Source organism: Sciurus carolinensis, chromosome 4 (genome assembly GCF_902686445.1).
Source record: "Sciurus carolinensis chromosome 4, mSciCar1.2, whole genome shotgun sequence".
NCBI classification, from domain to species: Eukaryota; Metazoa; Chordata; class Mammalia; order Rodentia; family Sciuridae; genus Sciurus; species Sciurus carolinensis.
Genome location: NC_062216.1, coordinates 119,604,440 through 119,629,792, shown reverse-complemented (window position 1 = coordinate 119,629,792; position 25,353 = coordinate 119,604,440). Strand labels below are relative to the sequence as shown.

Below are 25,353 nucleotides of genomic sequence, written 5' to 3'. Positions count from 1 at the left end.
TAAAACATCAATCAACAGTGCAAGAAAATTCTGTAAATTTATATTTACATGTAATTTATGTGCCACAAATACACAGTGATAAAAAAATAACATCTGAAAAAAGAAAACCAAATGAAGTAACAAACCAAAAGCATCATAATAACAACACAGGAATAAATATTTCCATTGCCTAGAAATGGAATGGAAACACAGTATAGCAAAACAATGAACTGCTGGAATCTGGGAAGAGAAGCAGCCAGGGAAACAGACTAGGTGATAGAGAGGGCTTCAAGAGATCCATTAAAGAAGAGAGACGAGAAAGCCTGTTGCAGGTGCAAGCGTAGCACAGCTCTGGTTCCATTCTCCACCCTCACAACCACTCCTGCCTGAAGGAAGCAAAAGTAAAACTAGAGCCCGCTACCACCTAGGACAATTTTACTTTTCACACTGGAACCAGTGGAACATGGGTAGAACTCTACAACAAAAACTGAAGCTACTCCATGGCCTAAAGTCTAGATTTTTTATAGCTTCCAAATAAGTACAGAATGTGGAGCCATGGGTACTCTCTTGAGATTAAAAAAAAACTGCTAATCAAAACTGTGCATATCTAGCCCAGTCTCTCCCAGGTGTGCACATTTGTGTATGAGAAGAAATTTTTAGAGCAGCACAAGGTATAGAGATTTAAAGAAAAATTCAAAAGACTTTAAATGTACCTTGATAGGAGAATAGATAATCAAAGTTTGCATATTCATAGGCTGGGATGTTTAGGAGTTAAAATGAATAAGCTACATTATCATTAGCAATCAGAGACATGCATATCAAAACTATAATGAGATACCATCTCACTCCAGATAGAATGGCTAGTATATTTTTAAAAAATGCTTGGAAGGATGTGGAGAGAAAAGAACGCTATACACCACTGCTGGAAATGTAAATTAGAGCAGCCATTCATTAGGAGAACAGAATGGAGGTTCCTCAAAAAAACTAAAAATAGATTTACCATATGATCCAGCTATTCCACTTCTGGGCATATATCCAAAGGAATACCAAAGAGATGACTACACACCCATGTTTACTGCAGCACTATTCACAATAGCTAAGATATGAAATTAGCCTACAGACCCATCAACAGATGAGTGTGTATACATACATACATATCACACTATGTATATGTATATGTGTGTGTATACATAAATACATATCACACTATGGAGTATTATTCAGCCATAAAGAGGAATGAAATCCTGTCTATTGCAGCAAAATGTATGGACTAAAAGATATTGAGTAAAAAATACCAGACACAGAAAGATAACTACTTTATGTTCTCTCATATATGGAAAAATTTTTAAAAGTCAACCTAAAATCAGAACTATGTTTACTAGGGATTGAGAAGTTTGGGGGTAGATTTGATCAGTGTACAGTTAGCATGTATTGAGGCATTATATGGAACCCCTTTAGTATGCACAATTAATATGTGCTAAAAAAACGAAATACATAAGACAGAGATCACAATGAAATATCACACAATGTTAACAGTGTCAATTGACTCCACTTACTAAGTTCCAGATCTTGGTCTCTCTGAGAAGAGAGAACATGAATGAATTGCAATCTTTCTTGATTGGTACCGAGGGGCGTGCCTCAATTGTGCTAATCCTAAGCTTACTGGCTGCCTTAGGTATATAAGACACACCTATAGGAAGCACCAGATAAGCAGCTAGTAGAGAGGGATAACCGGATAAGCATCGTATAAGCAGCACCTCTGACAGATCGCAGGTGGCAATAAATGCTCAAATATTATTAAGAGTGTAAGTCAAAAGAATTGGACATGGGCCCAGAGAAAACATTTAGAGACATCTTGGCTGCCATATGTCCATGGACCTTACTATGGATTATAATTAAATAATGTTAGTCAATGGAAAATAATAATAATAAAGTGAATCAGTTAAAACTATGTATTTGAGTCATATTATTCCAAACATATTACTGAACAAATAAAACTTGTGGCTCTTTAAAAGAACTTATTCAGTATGAAACCAATACATGAATTTTAGGAACTTGTAATCAATATAAAATACTATCTATGGAACCATACATATACAATAATAATCTAAAACCATGCATTGAGAATGATAAACCTCAAATTCAGGAATAGAGATGCAGGTATATGGAAAAGACATTCAGAGAATTCTCTTGTCTTTTGGCTTCGATACCCACGAAAGGCTGACAGATTTTTAAAAATATTATGCCAGGGCTGGGGAGATAGCTCAGCTGGTAGAGTGCTTGCCTCACAAGCACAAGGCCCTGAGTTCAATCCCCAGTACCGCAAAAAAAAAAAAAAAAAAAAAATTATGCTGCAGAAGACATGTTTGGGTAACCCTAAGATGGCGGCTGGCGTTGAGCTAAGAGGTGGCACATAATTAATGTTAACATGGTGTGATCTACCTTTGCCTGATTAGTTAATGTCTCCTTTGTGCTGGTGGTCAACAGATATTCCTCATTCTTTCTTGATTGGTACCGAGGGGCGTGCCTCAATTGTGCTAATCCTAAGCTTACTGGCTGCCTTAGGTATATAAGACACACCTATAGGAAGCACCAGATAAGCAGCTAGTAGAGAGGGATAACCGGATAAGCATCGTATAAGCAGCACCTCTGACAGATCGCAGAACGCAGGACTAAGCCTCACCTCTAGATTGCTGGGCGGAGTATAAGCAGCACCTCTGATAGATGGCAGAACGCAGGTTGCAGATTGCAGAACGGAGAAGTAAAGCCACACCTCTAGATAGCAGAGTGAAGGATGCAGGATGCAGGATGCACCTTTAAGAAGAAACAGCAGAACTAAGAAGATATAGATCTCTGAAAGTGTAGTCTCTCTCTCTCTTAAGCAAAGTCTCTTTCTCTCTTATGCAAAGCCTCTCTCTCTCTCTCTCCTCTCAAAGTCTTTCTTTCTCTATAAGCTAGGGAACAAACAAGCAAGAAAGCAGTGCACTAAAGAGAAAGATAATAGAAGTAGCTCAGTTTCCAGTCCACCTCCGATAAATACCCGCGCAATTGTTGCTGCAGGTAGCAACAAATTACCGCGAGATTGTTGCCACGGGCGGCGACATTATGCCAGCAGAAATACTGCCAGTCTGTACTGAAAGAAATAAATAATAAAACAAAGAAAGAATGACACAAGGGAGAAAAATGGATACACAGGTTTGAGGAAAGAATTTCTACAGTTCCAAAGAATAGGGCTACCTCCATAGTTTCAGGGAGCAGGGCCACTACCCAGGGCTGAGGGAAAAGTGGGTAGGACCATTCTGGTAGGACCAGAAGACACAGCAACAAGCAACAGAGAATTATTCCCAAGTTGTATAACATTAGGAAATTTGTATTGGTAGGTTTTGAAGCTGCTCTAGGTCAGTAAAACCTTTTTATTTTATTTATTCCAATTATTTTTTAGAATGAGAATGTACTTTGTCATATTGTATCTTGGAAGTAGGTAACTTGTTCTCAAGATTTCACAGGTTGACAGAAAGAAATTTTGTCTAGGAATAGACTACATTCCAAGTCTCACCCATAACTGATTTAAATAGAATTTGGACTTATAGCTGATGTTGGAATAACTAAGACATTTGGAGATGTCGGGATCAGCTGAATACATTTTTTGCGTGTGGTAGGGACTTGAATTTTGGGAGGGGGAGTCATAGGCAAACTATTATTGGTTAAATTACATTCCTCAAAAAAGATAAGTTGAGATTTTTAACTTCTAATACTTCAGGATGTAAATTTATTTGGAAATGGGATGTGTTTGTCAGTTTTCCACTCCTATAACAAACAGCTGATATAATCACAAAAAAAGGCACACACACCCCAACCCCCGCCATTTTGGCTCACAGTTTTAGAGTTTTTAGTTCCTGATCATTTAGCCTGTTATTTTCTTCCTGTGGTGGAACATCATGATGAGAGCAAACCTGCTCACTCTATGGCTAGGAAGCTAAAGAGAAGAAGAGAAAGAGGCTGTGGTCCTACCATTTCCTTTGAAGGCATGCCTACCATAACTCACACACCTCTCTCCAGGCCCTACCTCTTAAAGTTTCCAACACTTCCCAATAGTACCCACATGAGGACAAAACATCTAACATGAGTTTTTAAGGAATACTCCAGATTCAAATTATGCCATAGAGCCAACGTATATGTAATTGACTGGGATGAGGTCATACTGGAAGAGGGTGGCTCCTAATCCAGTGTAACAGATAGACTTACAAGAAGACTGCCATGTGAAAACACAGAAAGATGGGAGGTGCCAGGTGAAGACAGAGGCACAGACGGGAGTCCCACTGCTACCATCTTCACAGGGCATTCTCCCCGCGTTTCCTTGTCTTCACATGCATCCACAACTGAGAATGAACTCCTGCCGTTTTAAATCACCAGATTGTGGTTCTATCATCTTAACCCTAGGAAGAGCTCACTAATGATTTATAATCCACTAGGTCGAGGCAGACATAAAATCACATGATTCTCACACTAATCATTATTATTGTTACAGCCTCCAGGTAGAGCTCACTTATTGTTATAGCCTACATTTAGAGCTCCATTGAGGGTTCTTACAGGTTATGTGATTTACAAAGCAAACTAACAGATCTACTGAGATGTTAAGCTAGGTTTTCCAACACCTGCACATTTCATTGCATTGAAAGCATTGACTCTCTCTCTCTCTTTCTTTTAGAGAATCTTAAATTGTGTGTGTGTGTGTGTGTGTGTGTGTGTGTGTGTTAATATCTATGTGTGACTGTCAAAAAGACTTGGTGGATTTTTCAGGAATTCATGAAGGATAGCCAATGATGTGCTAAAGAGAGAAACTTTTTGATAGTAATTTGCCTTGTACATGGTTAATAGGAAACAAGTGAATATCCAAAGACCACAGTGAATCAGAATATCAACTAGACATTAATATGTATAATCTTGGTTCTGAATATTAATATCTAATATTAAAAGATGGACAATTCACTAAAATATAGTAAGAAATTTGTACATATCTAACAATCTTAATTATTAGTCTCAATTTTTATCATCCTTTCAAATAATTTTTCTAACTTTAGATTGCGTATTAATTGTCCTAAAATTTAAGTTTCTTCATATGTATTTGTATACTTTGATTTTACTCATATTTTAAATGTCCATAATTAGTGAAATTTTAGCCATCTGGATGATTAACTTATGAAGTATGAACTTCTGAGCATGGTTTTAGTGTTTACTAACATAAGAATTGGCAATATTCTCTTATTTAACCTTGAGGAACTTCTTTTGTAAACAGAACTTAATTATAACTAAGCAAATTCATATACAGAGAGAAGAAAGGGATTATATAAATTAAACTGGTGTAGATACAGCAATGCCAGTGGTGGTGAATCTGGAAAAAAATCACTATGTTATTACACCTTAACTGCCAGTGCTTATCTAACTGAACTTCCAAATGGAAATGTATTAAGGAATAAAATATTATTTCCCTTTAAAAGACAGCACAAATATTGACTAATAAGCTATTTACTCTATTTGTCACCCAGTAAATAGAGACTTTGATTCCACTCCCAGAGCTCCTAATAGTTTTTGTTACTTCCCCTCTTTAGACACAGTGACTCTTATTGAAATAGAAGTTCTTTTAGGTTTTTACCAGCTCCAAATTTCAATTGTAAAAGCATCAATCATTGCCTGGCATTTAATTTCTGTTCAGGAAAAAAATATATAGAACACTACATATGTAGTACCACAGAAACATTTAGCTTCTAATGTTTACTTGTCTTTATGACTTGTGTCTAAATCCAACAAACACAAGTTTCCTTGGCATTAGATACTTGTTGAATAAAGATAATAGTTACCAGAAACTTAAAAAAAGAACGCAGACTCTATTTTGTGGTCTAGTGACATAAGTGATATATCCTTCATGTTGTAAGTTCAATGCAGAATATGATTACTCTGTATGTATACAGCATACTTTTATTTTAAGAAACTGGCTTTGAAAGTCATAAATTGGAGTGAAAAAGACCTTTAATTACTTAGAAATTATATAGTAGTATCACCTGAAATATAACTGTACTATAACTTCATAGTTTGCCATATATCATACCAAATATTTGGGAAACAAATTACACTCCATAATAAAAAATTCTAGATTTTTCATCAATGTACACTCAGATCTTTATAAAATGTAATGCTCTAGAATAGGAAAAATAAAGATATTCAGTTGTTTTACAACATCAAGATAAATACAATTTTAGTGATTCACTCTTACTTTCAGTATTTCAATGTTAAAGATTTTGAGTTTCCTTACTAAGATTTGGCAGACTAAATAATATATTATATTATTTTAAATAATTATAATTAATACATATTTCAGCCAGTAGACATGGGAACCACAATAATTAGTTGCATAAAAACATTTAAAAATTCTCTTTCCCTAATATAAGCACAGAATTCCTCATTAGCATTAGTACACTTTAAAAGTAAAATATTTTTCTATGAGCCAACATTTATAGCTTTTCTTTGTTCTTTGAATAAGCTTAGAACATGAAATCAGAGGAAAATAAAGGAATAAAAACAATCACGTCTATAAAGTACAGTTAACATTAACAGTTTGTATAATTTTGCAGTTTGTATAATTTGAAAGTTACCTGAATAGAGAGAACCCAAGTTTGCTGCTTTCTCAGAGCACAGAGCTGAGCACAGAGGCAATTGATCATTAACTTCTAGCCAGAAGCAAACTTGCACACACGTCTCCAGAGATTCTCTGCTTTGCCCTTCCTTCTCTCTTCTCTCAAATAGGGGAAAGGTAGCCCTCTCTCTTCTTGAAGAACTTGCTTTGACATGCACAATTAGTTCATACTTTTCACAGTATAAAGTGAGCATAGCTCAAATTATATCCTGAGGGTCAAAGAAGGTGACCAAGTCTGGCAGTTAGAACTGCTAAATTTAATCTTCTGATTCTCTTTCTCTAAAGTTGATGTAGCCAGATTTTCAAGTGTGTTTTCCATTGTGTGATTAAACATCATGTTTAGAACACACTGCTAGGGTACTATATTATATATATCACAGTGTAAGTGAATCTTCACAGAGTTTGAGACCAGGGCATTCAGTAAGTTATGAACAATAATGAAAAGGCTATGATCATGTGTTGAATCCCTATGTTGTTCAATCACATATTACACTCCTTTCTTGGTCAGCAATTCTGTGAATACATGCCCTCTGTCACAAGGGGTTCCCAGCCTAAGTGTGTAACAGTGAATCTGACTGTGGATCAGTGACACCATCTTTTTATATGAAGAAACCACAAAAACCTTTGGAGAAATTAAGTTATCATTTGCTGGGGGTTTCTCATACTCCAGGTAGGCATTATATCAAACATCTGCATTCATTACCTCATTCTCTAAACGATATAAGATGGACATTATGTTAAGTGTGGGAAAACTGTGGATCATAGGTTCAATTACTTATATGAGGTGAAAAGGCTGTGGAATACTGGATTCCTGGATTCAACTCTAGTTTGTCAGTTTTTCCATAATCAGTGGATAAGGGACATTTGATATCCCATGGGAATGATGTGATTATATGGAACTGAGTATCAATAGCTGGGTGTAAATGTTTTAGTAGACTACATTTCTAAATGTATATAATAGTTACAATAACCCAGGGAAAAATATAAATAACCTCCAGAAATTTTTTCTAATTTATTTAACCAACTAAAGCAATTATCATTATGAAATAAGATATGGGGTATATTTCTATCCCTTCTATTAAAACCTTAATTTTACAACTAAAATGAAATAAAAACATATGAAAATTTTTATTTCCTATAAAACTAGACATGCACTGAAGCTTTACTACAGTGAACAAACTGTACTGTGGCATTTGGAATTACATGGTATACATCTGACAATGAACTCTTTAAGTGCATCTTTGTTCCAACACAACAGAGTGCTTAGTGGCTAGTATAAAAAGACAGACTACAACCATTTAGCTTAATGAGTTTAATGTGCTTTATTTTTAATTCTAGTATTAGGCAACACTTGATTCCATAAAGCACAGTATCTCTTCTGATGGGCTGGCAGAAGAGATTGGTTTTACAGACAGAGGAAGTCTGAAGAAAGCAGAAACCAAAGAACAGAATGAAGATTGGTCATTTTAAAGTTACTGTCCTTTTAAAGCAGAGACATAGAGATAAAACAATAGGAAAACAACTGACTGGTTATCATCGGGTTGCTTTAAGTTATCTTTTTGTGTAAGAAATAAGTCAAGAGGGAACTTCATTCTCAAGCCAATTGACACTGTACTGTTTGGGAAATTTGGATGTTATCTCTCTAATCTTGACTTTTCAGGTCAGATAAACAGCTTACTTTCCCCCTTAGTGACCTGGAAATATTGGGTCCTTGGTTCCAACTCAAGGCCCATGGTTCTAAGACCTTGGTAAACTCCATTTTGATTTTTAGCCTGGTTTGTTGGATGCCAGTGCAGGAGCTTAGTCCCAAACAATGGTCTCCTGTAGTTTCCAACAGTGTTCATCACACTTATCTGGAGTAGAAGTGCTGATGCAAAACAAAGTGATTAATCAATTCAAAATAATGTCATTTTGCAATCTATAGAGATACACCTCAAACTAGCTATTTTTGTTAAAGGAACAAAATTTCAATAAAGATATTTGTTTTATCAACTACTAATACATAATGGAAATATAACAAGATGCAATTTTATGTACAGAAGTGATTATTAAGTACATCGTGAATGTTAACTTTATTCAGCTCCCTATCTATAATTAATATTTTTACTTAGAATTATTATAAGTTCTAAAGTTAAGTAAAAGGAGAAATACAAAACTATATCTAAGTTTAATATGTCAAAATAAACGGTAGCCAATAAAATAATTTCATAAAATATGATCCATAATGATTAGAATTGGTAAGAGTGTAGATAATACAGTTTGTACTTATTCACTATTATTTTGGTTATTGTCATTACAATATTAAATCCTTAAAATATACTCTCCACTGATTAAAAACATGGTTCACAGGAGCCTATTAGGAAAGGTTAAAAAGCTTCAGTTATAAATTGTATATTTACTTTCTTCATGCAGAATTTTTTTTTCTTCACAGATGACTTGTAAGTTATTTTTGAGACTTATGCATACAATTTTAGCAAATCTTTCAAAAAATTCAAAATTACCTATAGCAACAAAGTATGGATTAGTTTGTTACAGAAGAAGAATATAAGTGACTGACTTCAACTGGAAACTTGTGTCACCTTTTTAATCCCAGGAAAACATTCAACAGTTGGCCTTCGCACACTTTTTTTTGCCCCCCTGGGGCTGGGGATTGATCCCAGGGCCTTGTGCCTGCTAGGCAAGTGCTCAGGGCCACTGAGCTACCACCCAGCTCTCTCTTTTTCTTAACAAGAAATATATCATAGTCAAAGCACAAAGAAATTGTGCTATTAAAGTTCAGCAACCATATTCCACAGGATATGAGATAAACATAGACAGTTGTGTTTGCTACCTGCATCTTTGAGAAAAGAAAAGCCAAATGCAAAACAGAACTGTTCTCTAAGCTCTGGGGAGAAAATGCCTGAAGGTGACTAACCTTTGCCAAGGTGACACATTCTCAAGAGTAACTCCAAAAGTAGGACCATGCAAAGATTTTATTTAAATTTCAGTTTCTAAAATTCTCATTAATGTGGAGTCAGAAAAGATAGCAAATACAGATAGTCTTGGGAGAAAACCCTGATGAATAGCATATGTGCTCTTGGAACAGGTTATTAATTCTGCATTTGAAACATGACAATAAGTTCTTGGCAATAGATTTGTTTATAACGTTATTCCCAAGTTTCATGCAGCATTAGCACATTTCCCTTGTGAGATTTTGATGTTTTTCACTTTATGAGTATGAGTAAAAACTGGATTAATGTGCAAAATCCAGGTTTTTAATCTGAATAAAAAGTGCAGGGCCAGGAATGTGACGCAGTGGTAAAGCGCTTACCTAGCATGCACAAATCCTGTGTTCTTCTATCCCAAGCACCACATATAAAGAAATTTAAAAATTAAGCATAAAAAGGTGTAAAAAACTCATAACAGAAAGCTCAGGTGTAAATTTTGGATTGGAAACAGCACTAAATTAGTCAGAAAGATACAAAAATTAAATGCCTTAAAAACATATGGGGAATCTTCTATTTGCTTTTCTCATTTAGATAAAATATTTTTCCTATTATTTCCCTGGAAAGAGTAACATAGTCTTAACATTCATTGAACAAAACTGACAGGGATTCTACTTTCTGGAGTCTAGAATTATCATGGAACTCAAAGTTAGTATACTGTAGAAAAAAACAGTCCAGTTCACTCCTTGAGGTAATTACCCCGAGTCATAATGTAAAAAGGAATTTTTTTTTTTAACCTTGATTAAGAAGAGAAGGAAAGAAGTCTCCAGTCAAATTTGCCTTATAGAGCAATTCCTTTAAAGTTTTCAATCCAAAATGTAAAGGCAGGACGGTAGTCCTAAACACCAAATACACACTCTACCATCTCAAGTGATTCCCCTTCAAGCCCACAATAGTAGCTCTCTGTTGAAACGGAATTATTGGCAGGTTAGTTTGAGTACATGGATCATTTAAGTTCTTTCATTCCCTGGCTGTTATTCAGTCAACAGAAGATCTTAGCATGTTCAGCTAATTGAAAAAGTATGTTCAGAGAAAGTGTTTTTTTTTTTTTTTTTTTTTTTTTTTTTTTTTTTTTTTTAAAATACCTTTCTAGTTCAGAACCTATGATTCCACTTAGCTCTCTGGCATCCCCTTCAGCCCACGTGGCCACCTTCTGTTTAATGAACCGGCTAAGTGACTCAGCACAAAGTCTCAGAGTCAGTAATAATGTCTCCCGCTCCACAGTCATATTAGGGTTGCCAATCCTTAAAGATTCTGCTTCCACCAGGACTCAAATCTATCTCCTTTCCCTCATTCCCACAGATATCAAGCAACTTCAACAAATGTAGTAATCGCCCAATTGTTATCCCAGCCTTGAGCTCTCTACAACTACAAGTAATATCTCTACTAACAAGTGTCTGCTCAACCACCTGACCACCCAGCCACACACAGGAAGACCAGGGGGACATGTTATAAAATATCATAGGATCAAACACCTAATGCCATCTACTGCTACAGTCAATGAGTACAGATACTTTAGTATGTTTTAGTTTTTACTGCCATTTTAAAAATAAGAAGCCATTATTTATTCTGGTTTTAAAAACTACAAACCTTTCACAAGATATAATATGAACAGAGTTTACAACTTCGAATCTACTGACTCAATCACATCTCACTGGATACAAGATTCTGGTAGTGCCTCAAAAAAAGTTTATAATGAATAAACTTTGTTCTTTAGTCATTGTAAAGTATTATAAATGAAAATCTTTCATAGTTGTTATTTTAAATTATTTTAAAGGGAAGTATAGAACCTTCACCTGAGGAGGCCAGAAAATAACAAGAAAAGTAGTGCAAAGTTACACGGAAAGACAGTTTATAGGACTCCTGGCCATGCCCCAAGAACTCATCAAGTCTAGGGCCCCAGTGTTTTACGACCTTTCTGGGTGACTGCCTGTGTGGACTAGACCTTCTTGGTAAGCTCCCTAGCAGCAGGCAGAGGACATGGACTTCCTCTACCCTTGCCTGCCTGTGTCAGGCCTCAGCCTCCTCATTAGACTTCACTCCCCTGGGGAACCTGCTGTTTCTTAGTGTGGTGCAGCATAACTCCTTGGTGCCCTTCTTCACTGTTCTGAGAGATTCTTAAAGGCATAAAAAGTACTTGATTTAGGTTCAGGAAGTTTGAGTTCAAACCTACATTCTACTTCTCACCATGAAGAAATTACCTGACCTTTCTGATTCTCAGGCTTCTTACCTACCTAGTAGCTTCATGTTTTCTTTGGCAGACACATCTATTAAAATAGCACATCTATCTATTCCACAACTGCTTGCTGATTTGCAAGAAAAAGCACTAAGCAAGTTTGGTGCAGAGACAGGTTCTGCCTGTACGAAGGGAAAGCATAAGTTTGGAGATAAACTCAAAATAGAAACTCCATTTGACTACATATGCAAACCACATTCTCCAGTCCAGCATCAAAGAAGTTGGCTGAATCTATTCTTTTTCTTATGTTTAATTAATTGGGTTAACCAATATTTTAGTTAGTAGCTAGTATAAGAAAGCCATGATGGGATTGGGGCTATATCTCAATGACAGAGTACATGCTTAGCATGCTTGAGGCCCTGGGTTCAATCTTCATTACAAAAAAGACAAAGACTAGAAAAAGAATCCACAGTTATCCTCCTGCAGTGGACGATAGAATCCGCAAGCTGAAGTGGAGGTCTACAGTATTATTAGCATTGTCATATCCTGTAGAACCTTGCATAATTTAGCTCATCACTATATGCATTCAACTATACTGTAGGAAAGAGACAAAAATAATAAAGTTACCTACTCCAGGCATCCTCTGTAGCATCATAAGGTTGTTCAGCATGCTAGGATTTGACTATCAGCACAATATCATAGAAATGTTCTCCTGTATCTGAAAACATTGTTCTCACTATCAACCAGATTTTCCAAGGACACATTAGCAATTGTGACTGATTTAGACATACAGGTACTCTCCATTGATTATTGTCTGAACCATGTTATGAGTGGAGAAGACAAAACATTTAGTTGAACATTTTTCCCAGCTTTAAGATACAGCCAAATATCAAAGCTGGTCAATGTGGCCTGAAGTAAAAGCCTAATCATTTGATTATTAGGGTTAATATCAACCCATATAATCCACATTCTGTGTAAAATAAATGTGTACACAGTGAGTAGGTTAGTGGTATTTATAATTGGGAGGATACAACTGGGTGTGCTCAGTTTACCTACTTATTTCTTAAAATAATTTCAAGGGAGAGATACATAAAGAAAAAGCAGAGGTGGCATTTGGTAGGTAATTTACTTGACACCTCTTCCTGATTCATTGTAGAGATGTTTTTGTCCAGATCTTCATTTCTTTTTTCCATCCTTCAGTTAATCACAGGAGTAAAGTTAAAGTAGAGGCAAGAAAATGATATCCTTTGTGAGTTCAGTGTTCAAAACGTTCTCTGAAGTCACTCAAAGATCCATGCATTTCTACATAGGTAAGTGACTTGGGAGAGTTTCTTCTAATTTTCTGTGGTTTTTAATTGTATCCAGTTAGACGAAATGCCAGTTAGTGAAATGTGGGAAATGTGGGTCACAAAATAGAAACAGAAGGATTTGACTGAAGGATACCACAAAGATGCCAGATGTATTTGAGGAAAAACAAATCTCACTTAACTAAAAGCACATGTGTCATTACTGGTGTCTATTTCTCAACCACATACCCCATAGGCCTGTGATTATTGTGTTTAAGTACCCAATTTAAAGAGGTGGTATCCGTTGTCTTTCATGTCTTTCATGTGAAGATGGTGTTTTGTTTTGATTTGTTTCCATCCTCTTGCAGAAAATCTAGCGAGTCAAGGACACAGACAAGCTGTTTCTTAAGAGCAATGCACAATTTAAAACTGTGTAGAAATCACAGGGTGCTGCTACTGGCCTTTGCTCTGGATAAACAAATCCTATCTTGCTGCCTAGCTCTTCCACTGGGATCTGCCACTTCACAGATTGGCAGTTCTTCTCCTCTACACTGGGGAACCCTTGAAAAGCTATCATTTCTCTAATAGCATTAGGAGGTGTGCAACAAATTTCGGCTGAATTCATTAATATGATGTGTGCCTTGGAATATGGTACTGTGATGAAGATCTAAAAGGCTGACCAAATATGTGCTTCCCCTCACAGAGAGCATTAATCTCCAGAAGATGTAAAAAAAAAACTGAAAAAACACAAATAACCCAGTCAGTAAATGGGCAAAGGAACTGAACAGACACTTCACAAAAGAAGAAATATGATCTGATCGGTCAACAAATATATGAAAAAATGTTCAACATCTCTAGCAATTAGAGAAATGCAAACTAAAACTACACTGAGATTTTATCTCACTCCAGTCAGAATGGCAATTATCAAGAATACAAGTAACAATAAATATTGGCAAGGATCTGGGGGAAAAGTTTAACTCATACATTGCTGGTGGCACCATAAATTGGTGCAACCACACTTGAAAGCAGTATGGAGATTTCTCAGCAAACTCAGAATGGAAACACCATTTGACCCAATTATCCCACTCCTCAGTATGCCCAAAGGACTTAAAATCAGCATACTATCGTGATACTGCCACATCAATGTTGATAGCAGCTCAACTCACAATAGCTAAACTATGGAACCAACCTAGGTACCCTTCAACAGATGAATGGATAAAGAAAATGTGGTGCATACACACAATGGACTATTTCTCAGCCATAAAGAAGAACAGAATTAAGGTATTTGCAGGTAAATGGACGGAACCAGAGACTATCATACTAAGTGAAGTATGCCAATCCCAAAAAACCAAAGGCCAAATGTTCTAACACAGATGCTAACACACAGTAAGCAGTGAGGGCGGGAAGAATAGAAGTACTTCGGGTTAGACAAAGGAGCATGAAAGGAGGGGGAATATGAATGAGAAAGATACTAGAATGAATCTCATATAACTTTCCTACGTTCACATATGAATACACGACCAGTGTAACTCATCATGTACAACCACAAAGAATGGGAAGTTATATTCCATGTATGTATGATATGTCAAAATACATTCTACTGTGATAAATAACTAAAAAGAACAAGTAAATTTTTTTTAAAAAATATATGCTTCCACCAGGTCTAAAAATATGTTCACCACCCAATGTGGCATTCGCAGAAATTGCAATTTCTACCTGTCCCCCAAGAGACTCCTCTCTCAAGAAATGTCTTTAAAAATAATATTCAGACTAGGCATTTCTCTAAGTGTTTTTTTTTTTTTTTAATCTAGGACTTCTTTTTATATGATGCTGCATAACTTACATAGTCCCAAGACATCTGATACTTAACCACTTACATAAAAACATACTTAAAGACTCACAGGGTAAGATCACTACAATGGAATTAGTGAATTCCATGAAAGATATAATTACAGAATATGCAAAATCTGCATTATCTACATACTTACAACAATGAGAACAAAGAGTTATATAAAAATACAAGAGATTTTTAAAAATTAAGTGACATAACAAATTATACAATCAACAGGATTTATTTACATTAAAATGTGTCTATCCTGAAAGCATCTGCTCCAAAATTTTGGACACTATCATGTCTATATCTACAAAAGAGAAAGAGTTCAGAGAATATAGTATTTAAGGTATAAATATAATGATAAATAACAATAGCTCATGCTTAGGTAGCACTTAGGATGTGCCAAATTCTGTCCTTAGCATAAATTAACGCAGTTCTCACAACAAGCACTATGAAGATGCCTTCTATGGCCTCACTTTACAGATGAAGGAACTGATGTTTGGGTATATTTTATTTAGTAAGCCTCAGAGCCAGGACTTGAACCCAGACACTCTAGGGTCTTCAGTCTATGGCTTAACAAGGAAGAGGCAAGAACAAGCCAGGAAACCATAAGTCCAATAGGAGTCATTTGTCATATTATGAGCTCGCCTCAACCATCATGAACTTAGTATGGAACAAAGTTAAATCAAAGGGATCGATAAAGGTGCATTTACATGAAGACACACCAGTTTCACAAACAGCATGAGTTGGAGTACCCAGACAGAAGAAAATGCTATTACTTACTGAAGGTACTCACAAAGTAGCTCTATTGGCTCAGTGTCCTAGAGTTCTTGGTTTCCCAGAATCTCTTGATCTAAGGCTTCACAGGAAAGCATTGCATCTTAAGACTGACTCCTAGAAGAATCAAAGAACAGAGCAACCACCTAAATATTTGATGCATCTTTAAAAAAATAAAAAGTTATCAAATTCCAAATCTAAAAGACTCACCAGCATGCAGTTTTCTGATTTGTACTCTAATAGAAAATAGTTGAAATTTCTATTTGCCTTCTCTAAAATTCTAAAATTCTAAAATTCCAAAGCTATATTTAAAGTCCCATTCAGATGTAGGTGAATTACTTAATTAAATTTACTAAAGCAATCACCCTGTGTTACAATCATACTGTTTGTGCCTACCCTTATATTTTCTGTCCTAAGTAAAATTTCCCAAAATACAGAGGAGTTCCTTCAAAACAAAGTTCCCTCCACTTGGGGTGGGATAATATGTATGAGAGAGAGAGAGAGAGCACTTATAAAGTAATAAATTTTTACATAGAAATAAAATTATTTACATTAAATTATATAAATTTAAGTAACATTTTAGTAAGTAATGTATGAGAAACACTATAAAATGATAATCATAATTGGACCATCAGTTCTTGAATGTTCTTTGATTATTTGAACCTTAAAACTATTTTGACTGCTCTCTAATTTCCTTACCCATCCCCAAAAAATATATATATAGTATTATCTATCCTAAATGTGTGACTATTAATTAAGTCATTTAACACTTTTAATACACCTACTAAAGTGTTTGATGTTTGCCAAAGAGCAAATATAATATTAAAAATAACTATGAACATTAATAATTGCTACTTAAGTTGTGAAAAATATTAGTTCTATAGATAAATAAATATTAGTTAACCACTGATTCCCTACTTGAAAAATAGAACTTAAATATATAAATTCTGATAATTCTCCTACTACTAAACCAATATAATCAACTTTCAGATATAATCAAGAGTTTTTTATAATAGCACAGTGTAGGACAAAGATTGTTTAAATGTATTTCACATGAACAAGGACAAAGAGGAGAGAACAAAGGTACCATGAGGTCAGTTAGCCAGCACTTACAATGTTACCTGATTTGACCAGAGAACCTTGACCTTGTAGTCCAGCATGGAAGGAATTTTTAGACAGACAATCAATCTGTTTACTATGTAAGTTCCAGGATGATAAGAAACAAGCTATTTACATGAAATTGTCCTAATTTAGTAAAAATCACACAAAAACTTGTACATTCTGCATGCAAAGAACCTCCTTAGAGCAATAATTAAATTCATTTGAATTTAAAAAGAGTATTAAAATGTGCCTGACAAATATCCTGGTATTATTATACACAATCAGTTATATAGGAAAGTAAACATTTTTAAGAGTACAACATCTTGCTATAGTTAACTTTCTTGCTTCAGTGACTACCACTAAAATATGTAATTTTGAATTTATTTCATTTATAGATATAACATTGGCATTATTTGCTACAATTCACTCTTATCAGGATATTTCTTACTTCATCCCTTAGAAACAATTTTTCCCATTATTTTGATTCTAATTTGAGATAAAATAATATCAAAGATAATTGGAAATAATGAGATAAGAAAGTCTTCTGATTTTTTTTCCTCTCAACTATTAACTTATTTTGACAATGTAAATTTAGAAATGTTCAGATTCTCCTCTACAACACTGCAACATCAATTTTAATCTACAATATTTTGTTACGGTGCAAGTTTTCTCGTTTGCTTTAAATTGCTTTTATTTCTTAAATTTTTAAATATTTTTAGTTGTAGATGAACATAATATCTTTATTTCATTTACTTATCTATTTTTTTTATGAAGTGCTGAGGATCAAACCCAGTGCCTCACACGTGCAAGGCAAATGCTCTACCACTGAGCTACAACTCCAGCACCTTGATTTTATTTATTTATTTTTTTTTTGAGGCAGAAACATACATTGAACCTAAAAGGAAAATGTTTATATGCTGACAGGTCAACAACTAGAGTCATTTGAGAGTTACATGATATGTATACCAAATTAAGATGTTTTAATTACACAAATGGTATGAATCTACATTGTGCACAACCATAGAAATGAAATGATGTATCCCATTTGTGTACAATGAATCAAAATGTGGTCTGTAAAAAATTAAAAACTAAATAAATATAATAATACTAAAAAGAGATGTTTTAAAAGCAAGGTAGTTAAAAATAAAAAATAAATAAATAAAATAAAATGCTTTTTGTTTGTTCTGGCATGCCTCTTGACCTTCCAAGTCACTTTCACCTTGTACAAATGCTAATATGTCTAACCTTCTGAAACATGTATGTTCGAATCATAGATAAGTTTAACAGAATTTGATTTCCTAAAAAAAGAACACAAATCTGTTTTATAATTCCATTAATATAAAAACAATTGCAAAAATCATAGGCTGTATGGTTCTCTTCTTAATAGGAACATTACTAAAAGTAATCCCTTTACCCATTATGCTGGAAATCAACACACACACACACACACACACACACACAAAAAGTGAGTAGGGGAACCCTTACACAGAAATCTTCAGGCCTCTGGAACACTAACTAGTGTCTAATCTCTCATCCTATTATCAGGTAGGAAAAGATATGGTACATTCAATTCTGTAATTTTGGAGAACATTATTAGGTGATAAAATGGTCATACTTTTCAGAGAGGACCAGCAGCCCTCTCCACAGTGCTATTTTAATACTCTGTAATGTCATAAAATTCTACTTCTGGTGTATCTCACAGTTAATTGCAAGGGATCATGAACTTTTCTAACACATGAACAAATTTTAATCAAGACACAAACTGTATTTTTACAAAGGTGCTTAGGAAAGAAGCTAAGAATGTATGATGTAATTAGGGAAATGTATTATTCATGTTTACACATGGTTGGTAATTAGCTAAAGAATGATAAAAATGAAAAATGTCATCTGATAAAAGTAATTTTATTGCTATATTTAACAAAATACATGAAAGTCCTCCCAAAACAAGGAACTCTTTCAGAAGCCAAATGACAGCTAAAAGGAATATTTAATATTATATAAATTAACACTCAAATTTTCAGGAGAAATAGAAGATAATCCACTCTTTAATTTAGCAGCATCCTCCAATCATGTTGGTGAATTCTCAGTGTTCATTAAGGCTTATAAAAAAGTTCCTTGAATAAAATATTCATTAACAACTCAATCCTAAGTCCATAATTTATGATAGTAGTTAGCATTAATAACAAAGCCAAAATAACTGAGAACCCATCTATTATCTTCTTTTAAATCTCCTCTCCTTTCTCTTCCACAGGAGCCCAGAAAATGTGTTTGTTTTGGAAGCAACAGGCCACTAGTACAAAAGGAGAACTTAAGGTGAGTGAGTAATGACACAGGCAAAAATGTAAAATCACATCAGCTGATGAGTGGATGACTAACCCAAGGTTGAAGAATGTGAGGGCATTATTCAAGGCTGAAGAGTAACATTCCTTTTGCTGTCAAATGACAGGTAGGAGACACCATGTCCTATTCTGACATCCCAGAACAAATCCATTGTTTAAAGTTTATCCAACCACCAAAGGTGAGCTTTGAAAGTCACAGGAGGCCGATTCTGTAAAGTCTTATTACATACAACTACAGAACACTGTTTACAGCTACAGGGACAGGGTTTTCAAGTCACTTCATGAAATTCTACTCCTGAATAAGTAATATAACCTAAAAATCTCTAAAAAAGTGCAACACAATTATATAACTGGAACCTAAGAGAACATATTTCCACCATTGTAACTTGGAAATAAAGTGAGAAAACACCATTTCAAAAAAGTTTTGATCTTATAACTTTAGCAAAAATACTGATGAACTAACCTTGTTCATGCATCTTTGTCATAGAGATGTAAATGACCTGCCTTTCTTGTAATTGAAGAAGTCAAAGATGAAAGAAAATCCATAGTTGTTGGAAACAAATATAATTTGTTTGGTGTTGTACTGAAAATTAACCATGCAGAAATCACAAAACCAAAACACACTGAAAAAACATCACTTGAGCTTCTCTTGTTGAAATGTCACCATATTACTATGCTACAGGTGTGGGTGTCTGTGAGGGGTCAGCAGGGGGGTAGGTGAAAAGAGCAACACAGGTCGGAGTCCCTATCAGATGTCATCTCCCCACAGCAAAACTCACATTTACTCTTTGAAGCACATTGTACACCATGGTATTTAGCAAAATTATATTTATAATGATTAGGATGGCCAAGTAAACATAAGCTATTAAAAATGGGCCTCAATGAACTCCAACTAGGGAAAGTGTAATTGACCTTGAGACCAAGCTGCTGAGCTCTGAACTTGGTCACTGGATTCATATGGAGTGAACACTTCCATGGGTGGCTGCTAGCCCATGCCTGAGTACATCAGGGATGCGAAAGCAAACCTGTTCCTCAGATGCCTGGGACATATCTGATGACTGATTTTGGATAGGGACTTAGATGGCCTTGACTGGCATATTGTAATTATTTAATAGCTATCTTGGGAAAATGAAAAAAGATTGTTATTATTGAGATGTCAAAGCCCAGATTGCTACAAAAATATGAAAAATTGAACTCACTATAAAATTTAATTTTAAGAAATTTTCGACTATCTAAGGGATGCTGAACTGCAGCAGGAGGGTTAGGACTGCAGAGAAGTTTGTTTAATATGAAGGTAACATCACAGTCAGAAGTATCTAAAAGTAAAATATGTAGCCTCAATCCTCTCAAATGCTCTGATAATATTAACATCCCCATTTTAAAGAAGAAAGGACACTAGGCTTAGAGAAGTCAAATTCTCAAGGTTATACAGCTTTACTGACAGGAGTCATTCCAACCTTCATCTTGCTCGCCCTTTCCATAATACCAATCATGAGAAACATCTTTACTGAAAAAACACCCAATGCATAGATCTAAATATCAATATAGTACAATGATTTGAAAAAAAAATTAGAAAAATATGTCTGTGACATATTTACTTATATCAAATTCAGTATGTTTTAAATAAAATCCTAGTAAGCTAAGTCACAAAATCAGGTGAATTCCAATTAATTTCATCCAAATCTGAACTGAACTAATCAAAAAGAAGTATATTTCAGGCCCAGCACCCACTGAACTTTGAACAGGGTCACTCTCACTTGGCTCAAACAAAAATGTGACTGAAATCAGGGCATAGCATTATTTGGAACTGAAATAGCAAAAGACCTTTAAACTAAAGCTCCATTTAGATATTTGAAGCCATTAAGTTCCACTGATGCCTCTTGTCTCCACCACTCTCAAATCCCAAACAAACTGTTTCCTGTAATTCTCTTTCTCAGTCTGTTTCTCATATAGCTGATCCCTTTTTCCCCTTTGGCTTATGCTCTCAACTTTATCACACCCTCCTGATGTCCTTCTCCACCTTCTATGCCCCTTCTGTGCCCTCTAGACCCCACTCTTTATTAGATATATATAAACAAACTTCCTTATTCCTACCCAGGACATTGTGTTTTCTCCACATGTTTTCTCTTCAATTCTGACTTACAGAGGTTGCCTTCTCCATATATTCAGGTCCAGAACAGCATATAATCCACTTCCAATCTGTGGCTTTCATATCATTATTTTTCACCTTCATGCAAAAATTAACATTCATTTTATGAAGCTATATCACACTGGCTGGAACTCGCCAGTTTTTAGGCCACCCATTTAAAATCCATTTCTCCTCATTCACATATTCTACTATAACCTAGCTATAAAATCTTAACCTCCACTTCAACTTTTATTCCAGTAACTCGCTTCCAAGTTGGACTTACTGGCACTTGGAATGTCTTTATTACAGAAGTCTTAAACATTGATATTCCATAATTCCCAATTACTGTTCCCATCTTTTAAGCAATCTTAAAATTGTTATGTCCTTTAATGCTGTCCTATAATCTCCTTGAAGTTGTCCAGTTCATTGGCACATCTTCTCCCAAATTCTTAGTGTGATGGGCTGACAGATCTGACTCCATGAGAATGTTATAGGCCAGACTTTAAAGGAAATGACTAAACAGACTCCATTTTGCTCTGAGACTCAATGTTATGTAGGAAATAAGCTTCTCCCATGGGAACACCCCACCTCTGTACCCATCATCAGTTACTTGGTGCGACATGTTTAATAATATACAATGACAACTCCTATGTAATAAAGAATTACTCTCTTTTGATTCCTATTGCTCCTAAACAATGTACCATGTAAACAGTAATTGTGTGGATGTTAACCACCATTCTTTAGTTTGTACCTAGGTAAGGATCATTTTGACCCACTTCCCCCTCTGTCGATGATCTCATGATGTTAATGTGTAATTTTGAATCATAGCAACAGACACTCATGATTAATGTGATTTTTGGTATAAGAACCCCTACAACCCTATGGTCAGGGCTGTTCTCCCAATAGCCATTTTTGGGGGCATTGTGTGAGACAGTCAGCTGGCCAGCTTAATAAAGACTATTAAATTTGGACTTCTCAGTGGTGATCGGTCTGTTCTTAAGTTGCGCCCCATAACACTTAGCCCTTTTCTAGCTTCAGTTTCTTCTCTGCTCAGCTGCAAAGTTGGTCTTCATTAAAATTCCAGTTCTGAAACTGATTGGCAAAAATAACTTTGGAAAGTTTCCTAAGTGGATTCTCAACTGTTTTTGAAATCTGTACCTCATAGAAAAGAAGGGTATAAATGTGGTAACTACACAATGCACTAAACACATTCTTAGCATGTTTTGGTGGATAATACTAATATCATCTATAATTAATCACCAGCAACATCAAGTACCTTGCATTTACATGTTCTTGCAACAAGGAGCCTGAAAATTTCAAACTTGGAATGAAATCTACAACTGTAGTATTTGTTCTGCTGAGCTGGGGGGAAATGGATTAACTGTACAGATTCACATTCATAGATTTCAATTGGGGCAGGATCCCAAGTTTCTCTGATAAAATTCTCACATAGGTCTTGATATCCTCCTCTCTCTTTCACTACCGTTCTAACATCTTTCCTTTCCTCAAGTTCTCCAAACATCCTCAATTACCCCCTGAAGTTGGCTTCTTAGTCACAGAGAAAGTGAAAATCATCAGATCAGGCACAGAGCCCTAGAATGTCTTGGATACCTGTGCATATTTCAGGTCACTAATAGTCCTTTCTTCCTTCCTCCCCTGAGGTAGACTAGCTCCTTACTAGTCATCAAACATGCCCTCACTATGCAATCATTTCTTCTTGATTTCTGGCTGTTTTGCCTTCTGATTTGACCCCATTCCACTTCTTTTTTCTCCTCTAATGTCATGATTACCCCTGCACTACATACTCTACCAACACTGAACTAATTTCAGTTTCCAGCTCATTCCATGTTAACTCCTATCTGTGTGTCTTTAATATCTTAATGGGTGTCATTGCTATTAAGGAATCCTCTTCCCTGCTTTTCTGTTAAGCAAGCTCCTATTTATTCTGCAAAACCCACCTTAGCCAGGTGCAGTGGCACACTCCTGAATTCTCAGTGGCTTGGGAGGCTGAAGCAGGAGGATCACAAGTTCAAAACCAGCCTTAGCAACAGTGAGGTGCTAAGCAACTCAGTGAGACCCTGTCTCCAAATAAAATAGGGATGGGGATGTGGCTCAGTGGTCAAGTGCCCTGAGTTCAATCCCAGGTACCAAATAAATAAATAAATAAATAAATAAACCCACCTTAAGAGCGCCTCCTCTGTGAGAGCAGCACACAATAAAGACTTAATTCAAGAGTAATGAGAAGTATTAGCAGGATAAGTTACTTCTAACAATCTGATAATAAGGAAGGCTCACAATATCTAAAGTTGATAGAAGATAATGGATTTCAATTATGATACAGTATTCCTTGATTAACTTCTATCTTTCATGTTTCCATTTATTTCATGAAAAGCATTTCAACCATTCCCTGTCAGCTGAGAAATGAGTCCTGACCTTTCAGATCTGCAGATAATTACAAAAGTATCTCCAGCTACTGGTAAATGACCAGTTTTCCATCTGCTTATGGAGAGATTTTGACAGAGGAGGGAGGAAAAGAAAGTCAAGCCCACAACAGACATTTGTTAGAGAAAAAGCAAAATCAAATGGACCACTGATTTTGATTTTTTTACAGTGTTCACAAATTCCTTAAGTATCAATTATTTATGATGATAATGTAAGCCTTAAGGAAATATTTGAAGCTGAAATGAAGATTTCATAACTTCTATCCTATAATAAAGCTAGAGTCTAGGATGTTATGAACATCTGGGAAAGTTTCACATTGTTTCACTTTGCTTTGTATTTTGTTTTAGGTTTTATTTTATTTTGAGCACCTAGCATTGTCTTAAGTGAAATAAGTTCTATTTTACTATTTTGACTTAATGACAAATGTTATCTATATCTATAGCCAGATATTCATATTTGGCAAATACTCCATCCACATTCTGGTTCAAAAGCTCTTTGATGTTCAGAGTTGCAGGAGGATAGATACTGCTCTCTAAAGGGCAGTGAGATACTTATATTCGTGGATATTTGTGCTTTTTGTGAACTGATGTCGGTGACTATTGAGAGAGCTCCAAATTCACCCTCCAAAATTGAAAAACAGATGTGACACTTGGAAATTTTTCAAAACCTATTTAGATACAGCACCATGGTTTTCTTCAAAAATACCAAACAATTCACTAAAATTCCCTCTGCTATGAAAAGGCTGCTGGAAGACCAATGTTTTCAAACTGTTCGGCTTGATTACACTGTTGTGATACCACTTATCTAGAGCTATTTTAAGCGTTCTCTTGGGTTACAGTAAGTTATATTGTAAATCTAATTACACTTACCCACAGGGAAGGAAGTACATAAGAACTCTGCTCTGTAATCCACTTAACAAAAGGCACAATGGTTTTCTTCAAAGCACTTATCAAAATTGTTATTATACAGTTATTTATATTTCTCATCCCTGAATCTCCCACTACAAATTCCACCATGGAATATGGATGCATTGCACATTTGCAATACCTAGCATAGTGCCTAGAAGGTCAATAAATGTTCAGTGAACAAATGAATGGAGTGAATGAATGAATGACCAAAGAGCTAACTGAATGTATAGACATTCATTTTTGTCATGTTAATCTTGTGCAGAAAACTTACATGTATTTTATATAGATTCTCCGAGTCATAGTACAGTGTAGTATGAAGACAGACTTTCAATTTCAAAAGGAATGGATTTCATGTCACATTTGGTATTTAATAGTTCTGTGATCAAAGACAAGTGGATTGAACTTTCTAACCTTCTGTTTCCTCATCTGTGAAATGTGAATAATTATGTTGGAGTAAGTATTGAAGATAATGCATAGAAAAGTATGCATTACAGTCCATGGTAGGGAGCAAGGTCTAAATAAGGTAGGTAATAACATTTATTAATATTTCATATAGCTTGTAAGTGAATTATATTAATCTAAATTATCCATGGGCTTTTCAAAATTGACAACGTAAGTCTATTTAGAACATATGCAAGCACTGATAACTTATCAATAATTTGTAGCAGTAAAATGAATTTCCCAACACTCTTCGTGCTTATCTTCCCA

At 35.2% G+C, this 25,353-nt stretch overlaps 1 protein-coding gene across 11 annotated transcripts in view; it reads right to left on the bottom strand.

Annotated features, from left to right (window-relative positions):
* Positions 1-25,353, bottom strand: part of Slc16a7 (solute carrier family 16 member 7) — a 158,833-nt gene that overhangs the window by 92,368 nt on the left and 41,112 nt on the right. For 5 of the 11 annotated variants that reach the window (XM_047548798.1, XM_047548801.1, XM_047548802.1 and 2 more), the window contains one exon: positions 15,734-15,844. The exons of 2 other annotated variants lie outside the window; for them this stretch is intronic. The gene's annotated coding sequence lies outside the window, so the exon portion shown is untranslated. Of the gene's footprint in view, positions 1-2,662; positions 2,778-6,629; positions 6,816-15,733; positions 15,845-25,353 lie in introns of those variants that run through there. 4 more of the 11 variants (XM_047548804.1, XM_047548806.1, XM_047548807.1 and 1 more) reach the window with 3 other exon arrangements.